This window comes from Echinops telfairi, unplaced genomic scaffold, assembly GCF_000313985.2.
Source record: "Echinops telfairi isolate 266 unplaced genomic scaffold, ASM31398v2 ScPeMD7_1;HRSCAF=3_0, whole genome shotgun sequence".
NCBI classification, from domain to species: Eukaryota; Metazoa; Chordata; class Mammalia; order Afrosoricida; family Tenrecidae; genus Echinops; species Echinops telfairi.
This window is the reverse complement of record NW_022103896.1, coordinates 88,907,748-88,915,834: the sequence shown is the minus strand read 5'-3', so window position 1 is coordinate 88,915,834 and position 8,087 is coordinate 88,907,748. Positions and strand designations below refer to the sequence as shown.

Below are 8,087 nucleotides of genomic sequence, written 5' to 3'. Positions count from 1 at the left end.
CCCCCCCCAATAAAATGATTTATATTTAAAAAAAAGAACGGTGAGAGGATTCCACCCTTATGCACACCTTTCCCAATTTTAAACCATGTACTATTCCCTTATTTTGTTCACACACTGCCTCATGATCTATGTATAAGTTCAAAATGAACCCAATGAAGTTTTCTTGAATTCCCATTCTTCTCAAGGTTATACATAGTTTATTATGGACCACACAGTTGAATGCCTTTGCATATTCAGTGAAACACAAGTAAAAAAAAATCTTTCTGGTAATACCTGCTTTGAGTCAAGATGCATCAGTCTTTACCAATGATATCCCTTGTTCCATATCCTCTTCTGAATCCAGCCTGAACTTCTGGCATTCCCATTTCAAGGTACTGCTGCAATCATTGTTGGATGCTCTTTGGCAAAATTTTACTTTCTACTTCCATTAAAAGTGTTTATGTCATAATATCTTAATCATCAGTTGGATCCCTGTGAATAGAATGAACTCTTTTGTACTAACTAGAATTTCAGAACTCTAAATATGGGCATTATACTCCAAGTGCTTTGGTGAGTTTGTATTGATAATAACGTTAGACTTTGAACTACAATTAATTTGACCAATTAGGCCCCATATGCAATACATGTATATTCAAAATTATTTAAATATCTGAACATGCATATATGTAAACCAATGAAGACAGTTGGATTAAATAATGAACCCTAGGATACTTTAATAGGTGAAAACACATCTCAATTCTTGGTTGAAATATATTTCTGAATTACATAATTCACATATTCTTTCTATCTCATATTTAATATTGGCTAATTATTTTCAGAAGTGGATTGACAGGCTTTCTTCTAAGGTGCTTTGGGTGGAGGCAAGTGTGGTAGTTACATGATTTCATGTCAACTTGATAAATAAGTGTAGTGGTGAAGTCTAGTACAGTTCTAATTGGACCTAAATGGGCAGTGGCAGTTACACATAATCTCCTGTCAACGTGTGAAGCGGTGGAGTCTAGCTTGTTGCGTTAGTCTGGGTACTTTAGAGAAACAAATCCACAGAAACTCATGTATAACCTTTTATATAAAGGTTAAGTGCACATCAAGAAAACAACCCAACCCAGTGCTGCCCAAGCCCACAAGTCCAACATTAGCCCATATGTCTGACACCAATCCACAAAGTCCTCCTTCATCTCACAAAACACATACTATGACGCCGACTGCAGGAGGAAAGCTGAATCAGTGAGCGTGTAAGCATTTCAATGCTGGCAGGGGTCTCCACATGGCTGCTCCAGCACCCAGGGCTGCATCAGGGTAGTTCCATGTGGCTTTTCCTCAGGGATGTCTTGTAGGAAGTGAGCCTTGCCAGCCAAAACAGGGAACTGGCTAAGGCAGCTGCACCCTAGTCCGACCATCACAAAGCAAAAGACCCGAGAACTAGTAAGGCAAGGCTCATCGAGCCATGAATCTCTCCACCTTTCAATTAACCCCACATGTATTTATCGGCCAGGTTGGCACAATAAACTTTAACTATATCATCTGTCAATAAGGTTGCAGCTTAAAGACCTCATTTGGACATTTGGACCTTCCTGCTGACAAGACACATGGAACTATGCTAGAGCCCTGGAGCTGGAGGAGTCATATAGAGACCCCTGCCAGTGCTGAGATACTTCTACTACCATGGGATCCACAAGGCTTTCCACCTACTGGCCTGTGATTTTCCTGCATTCAGTGCCATTGCATGTGTTGCATGAGTTTGAAGAGGAATTTATAGACTGGTATCGGGCATATGGGCTAATATTGTACTATTGGACTTGATCTGGACTGGGATGGGATGTGTTCTTAATATTCAATTACTCTTTGATATAAAGTTCTCTCTTAAATACATATGAGTCTTCTTGGATTTGTTTCTCTTGTTTACCCAGACTAACACATGGGCCTACCAGGAATCAGAGTCAACTTAACAGCCACTGGTGGAGCACACAGAGACAAGCAAAGAGGGAAGGACAAGGAGTGGAACACATCCTGGCCCACCAGGCCCAAGGACGATATTTCTGCTCAGATCAGCTAGTGCACATAGAGGACCATAGGGCTGGCCCCACCACGAGACACAGACACAACATCCCTCACTGCCCTATAGCACTACTGGGGACAACACTGGAAACACAGTGTGGGAATTGTGCCTGATCTGACCCCATCACAGAGGGCCCAAACACTAAGGGCATGCAATAGTGCAGCAAGGGGTGCAAAGCAATGAAGTCCCCAGGGAATACCAAAAATAGACTTTGAGGCCAGGGCATGGCACCCCATCAGATTCAATTGGAAAAAACTCCTAAAAGTCAACAAACAGATCTGGAACTATTTCTAGACTTTTCTTTTTATGTCATTGGTTTTGTTGTTGTTGTTTTGGAATTTTGTTTCTTTATTTTCTTTTGCTTTGTCTTGTTTTTGTGCTTATTATTGTCACTGCATGTTTATCTAGATAAGATAGGTGGGATAAACAATAAGGAGGAGAAACCAGCAGGACCGAGTGCTCCAGGGGGACAGAGGACAGGGGAAAGTGGGGGAAAGGAAGTGGGGTGTCAACAACCCAGGGACAAGGGAACAACAAGTGATCTAAAATCGATGGTGAGGAAGGCATAGGATGCCTGGTGGGGCAATGAAAGTGAGAGGAATTACTAAAATCCAAATGAAGGCTGAACATGATAGAGGGACAAGAGGAAAGTAAAAGGAATTAGAGACATTTATAGTGGTCTAAATGCAGGCATATACATATGTAAATATATTTATATATAATGATAGGGAAATAAATAGATGTACATGTATTTATATGTTAAGCACTAAGGTAGAAGATGGACATTGGGCCTCTACTCAAGTACTCCCTCAATGCAAGAATTCTTTGTTCTAATAACTTGGCATTCTGGGATGGTCACCTTCCCTGACACAATCACTGAAGGCAAATGGGTGCATAAACAAATGTGGTGAAGAAAGCTGATGGTGCCCAGCTATCAAAAGATAAAGCATCTGGGGTCTTAAAGACTTGAAGATAAACAAGCAGCCATCTTGCTGAGAAGCAATAAAGTGTACATGGAAGAAGCATGCCAGCCTGTGTGATCATGAGTTGTCGATGGGATCAGGTATCAGGCATCAAAGACCCAAAACAAAATCATATCAATGTGAATGAGAGGGAGCATGGAGTGGAGAGCCAAAGCCCATCTGTAGACAATTGGTTATCCCCTTACAGAAGGGTCGTAAGGAAGAGACAAGCCAGTCAGGGTGCAGTATGGAACCAATGGGACATGCAACTTTCCTATAGTTCTTTAATTCCCCCCTTCCCCCTGCTAACATGAACCTAATTGTGCATAACAAATCCAACTAGACCAGAGCATGTACATGGGTACAGATAAGAGCTCGCAACACAGGTAGTCCAGAACAGATAAACCCCTCAGGACCAATAATGAGAGTAGTGATACCAGAAAGTGAAGGAGAAGGTGGGGAGAGAAAGGAGGAACCAATCACAATGATCTTCATATAACCCCTTCCCAGGGGACAAACAACAGAAAAGTGGGTGAAGGGAGACATCAGTCAATGTAAGACATGAAAAAAAAAATACATTATCAAGGGTTCATGAGGGAGGGAGGTAGTGGTGAGGGAGGGAGGGAATGAGCTGATACCAAGGGCTCAAGTACAAAGAAAATGTTTTGAAAATTATGATGGCAACATATGTACAAATGTGCTTGACACCATGGATGTATTTATGAATTGTGATAAGAGCTGTAAGAGCTCCCAATAAATGATTAAAAAAAAACCGCAACTGGTTTTACTATCAAGATGGACATGACTCCTCTGTATTCCATTCTTTTTTAGTTCACCTTGATTTGAATAGCCTTGATTTCAATGGCATATTAAACCTATTTTAAAACATTTTTGAAGGGTCATTCTAATTTATTAACAAACCAGAGGAGACAGTACAAAACAACCAAGAAAGGTCAAGGGCAATGGGTAGGGGTTCATTCTGCCTGATTCTCTAGTGTTTCCTGGCCTTGTGCACAGTGCCTCTGAGACGGAGTGTGCGTGTGTGTGTGTGTGTGTGTGTGTGTGTGTGTGTGTGTGTGTGTCTTGCCTCAGGCACGAGGCTTTTCTGCTTCTGTGTTATAGGCAACACGCTCTCCTCCATCCCCTGGTGTCCCTATGGGAAGCCTCCCTCAGCAGAATCATAATCCTGTACCTCTAAGACCCACAAAGAAGGGGAGGGGGTTGGTTCTTGAAAAACATCTTCCCAGTTTGCAACTTTTCTACCCCTGGGGATGATTCATTTGATTTTGTTTGAAATAGAACATTCAGAGACGGAAGGCAAGCCAAGCTCATCGGATACTACTGTTCTTTTCCTCTCTGCTGTGTGGTAGCCAAGAGCTAGGTTTCGCCCTCTCACACTCAGAAGAGAACATAGTATAAGAATTTTGAAAGGCATGAGTACACACAATCTCATCTGCTCCTCACAACAGCCTTGGGAGGTGTGTATGTGGGAGTGGGTGGGGTGGGCAGGCATCTCGGTTCCAGGGTCCAGAGGATAGGGTTGTCACTGGTGGAGGTCTTGACTACGGGTCCAGAGATCCTCCCACTGCGTGGGCTGAGCTGGTGGACTGACTTCAGGGTGTGCAGAGCAGCCTTTGTGCTCAGAGTAGATGAAGCGTCCATGGAGCTTGCAAATACAGAGGATGCGAACCACAGACATCCTCAGGGAGCTCAAGGGACATACACACCTGCTCACAGCTCAGCCTCAGAGGGATGCACAGAACAGAACATCGGCATCTTCCACAAGGGTTTCTTGTTGTATCTTGACTCCCACTCAAACCACAGAGGATGCTGCTCTGCAACTTGCAAGCAGCCAAGTCCAGGGGGGTTGTGGTGGGGTTGGGAGGCATCCACAGGACTTTCTCGTCTATTAAATTATTATTATTATTATTATTTTAAATCATTTTATTAGGGGCTCATACAACTCATCACAATCCATACATACATCAATTGTGTAAATAGCATTTGTACCTTCATTGCCCTCCTCGTTCTCAAAACATTTCCTCTCCACTTAAGCCCCTGGCATTAGGTCCTAATTTTTCCCCTCCCTCCCCGCTCCCCCCTCCCTCATGAGCCCTTGATCATTTATAAATTATTATTTTGTCATATCTTGCCTTGTCTGACGTCTCTCTTCACCCACTTTTCTGTTGTCCGTCCCCCAGGGAGGAGGTCACATATAGTTCCTTGTACTCGGTTCCCTCCTCCCAACCCACTCTCCCTCTACCCTCCCAGTATCGCCACTGTCTATTAAATTATTGATCCCCTCGCAAATCCTCTTGAGGCTGGGCCTAGAGTCCCCATCCAGGCGATAAAGGGTGAAGAGGAAAGTGATTGAAGACGTGGTTGATACGCCCATGGGTCCTGGGCGTCAGGTGTCCCTGCACTGGTTTGTGAACCAGGTCCTTGCATTTGTGCAGAAGCGTGGAGAGCACGTTCTTATCAATGGTATAGCCCACCTCATAGAAGCTGACCATGGTCATGGCGGTCTGGTTCAGCACCACCTCCTCCGGGCTGAACTGGTGGTTTCGGTAGAGGATCCCGATTTTGATCGCCACCTCGATTAAGTCTTTCATGATCTTGTGGGCTTCCTTCTTGTTGCGGGTGTGCTCTTTGGTGACTTTGTAGAGCTCATCAAAGATCCCTCTGCTGGTGTCGTCAATCAGCATGTTGGCCACACGCTTGCAAGCTAATTTGCTCAGAATCTTCTTCTGGGCTTGAAGGGCAAGGCTCTTGGAACGAAACACATAGGGACCTGCGGAGAGCGCCACCCGCACGCACCCACCTCCCCGCTCCCGGCGCCCGCCCGCCTGCTGGCCCGTTGGTGGCTGCGCGGGAGGCGAGCGCGGGGCGGAGGACTATTTTAAAACATTTTGACAACAACGATCAAAGCAACAATGCCCATAACTCAAACGAAGAGATGAACTGTAGTGACCAAGTTCACGCACAGGCAAGGACAATAGTGTCATGACAGATCCATTTCTATTTTCTCTGGACTCCATTCTCTCAAGACCGTTGTTTGATCATTTTCTTCTTGAACAATCCCTTTTATTTCTAATGGTTAGGCTTCTTACACAATTTTCACGTTACTTTTTCATGAGATCTAGCAAGGCCATTAAGCTTGTTGTCTAGTTGACTAGGAGTGGATAGTATGTGTGTGTAAACAGAAAGATTGCTTATCTCTTCTGGTGATACATCAAATTATTAAATGATTCTAAGTAATGTTTGCCTATTCTAAGAAATAGGTTTTCTCTTCCAGTTTCTCATTCAAACACAACTTTCCCCTTAATGTTGACTGATGACTTGCTACAGAAGTTTTCACAACTATTTGAAAATCTAGAAAAATTATAATAAATGATTCCTTTTCCATTCTTTGTAGACAGACAATTTCCCTTTATTTAAAAAAAAACACATTTACAATAGGTTTTGATTGCATCATTATCTTCTTTTGTATTTCTATGGCATTTTGTGCTTGTGAAAGAATTTTTACATATATTATCTCATTATTTGCTCCATGTTCTCTATTTTCCAAGTTTGATTAGATACTCATGAGTATGAGATAAAAGTATGCTTTTGAATAAGTGAATGGATGAGCAAATGAATGCTCATCCTTAGAATGGTACATCTAAATTCTCAGTATACATGTGTTATCTTGCAGCAATGCCTTCTGTCTCCTATCAAACCAGCAGTGACTCCTGGTGACCCCATATGGAGCAGAGAAAAAACCTTCCCTGGACCCAAGTTACTCTCTTATCGCTGGTGCTTGAGTTCTTTGCTGAGGCTATTGTGAATTTTGTTATTCCTAATTAGAAGGTTCCTCTTCCTAATTATGTTGCACAATATTCCTTTGTGACCTATGAAGCATTCACTAGCTTCTTTTTGGAAGAAGAATGCCAACCTTTTCTTTCTAGACTGCCTTAATCTGGAAGGTTGGCCGAAACATTCCCATTATAAATAATACTGTGCGTGTTTGCAATACTGATGACAGTATACAGCATTGTAGTAACATTTAAGCCAACACCATACAACAAAGTGATAGATGGATGGTATAAGAACTGTATGTTCTGTCATCTGGTGCCATTGAGTAGGGTATTACTCAGTGTGACCTGATGCCCAATTGAATAAAACACTGCCTGGTCCTGTTTCATCCTTTTCATTGTTATTATGTTTGAGTCCATTGCTCCAGTGACTGTGTCAATCCGTCCTGTTGAAAGCCTTCACTTTTTTGCCAACCTCCCCCACCCCGCCTCCCCCCCACCCCTCCTGCTTTACTAAGCATGGTGTCTTCTCCAGCATTGTCCCTCAAGGGAATATATTCCAAGTACAAAGGATAAATCTCTACTGCAGTTGCCTCCAAGAAACAATTTAGCTTTATTTCTTCCAAAAAAATTTCCCCATTCTTCTGGCAGTCTATACTATATTCAATATTCCTCAACAACATTATAATTTAAAGGTCTCAGTTTGTCTCTCCTGACCTTATTTCTATCTTTTAAATATGTTTTTGTTTTCTTCATGTATGATGGCAGTCCACAATTCCTGTGGTCTTGGATAATTAGTGTGCAATATGTCAAATCTATCCTTGAGATGGTTTCCAAATTCAGGTGGGATATACTCAAAGACATATTTTGAACTTATTTTAATTTTCTTGCTCGGTATCCTGAATTTTCATATGAGCAATTGATGTCTGTTCCACAGTTACACACTGGCTTGTTTTAACTGATGATATTGAGCATCTCCAATGACTTTGTAGAGATGTAGTCGATTTGATTCTTGCATATTCCTAATAGTAAGTGAGATAGTTTATTGTGCCAGCCTGGCTGATAAATACAAGTGAGATTAACTGAAGGGCAGAGAGATAAATGGCTTGGTGAACCTCGCCTTTCTTGTCTCTCGCTCTTTGATCATCGGACCAGTGTGCGGCTGCCTTGCTTGTTCTATGCCTCAATTTAAAGGCTATACTACCTGTGAGACGCCTAGCCTGTGGACTGTGTCGCTGTAAGTTGAGGTCCCTTTAAGACATCTCTGGTACTGGG

The 8,087-nt window shown here is 42.6% G+C and overlaps 1 pseudogene; it reads right to left on the bottom strand.

Moving 5' to 3' along the window:
• Window positions 1-8,087, bottom strand: part of LOC101649662 — a 25,899-nt pseudogene that overhangs the window by 16,249 nt on the left and 1,563 nt on the right.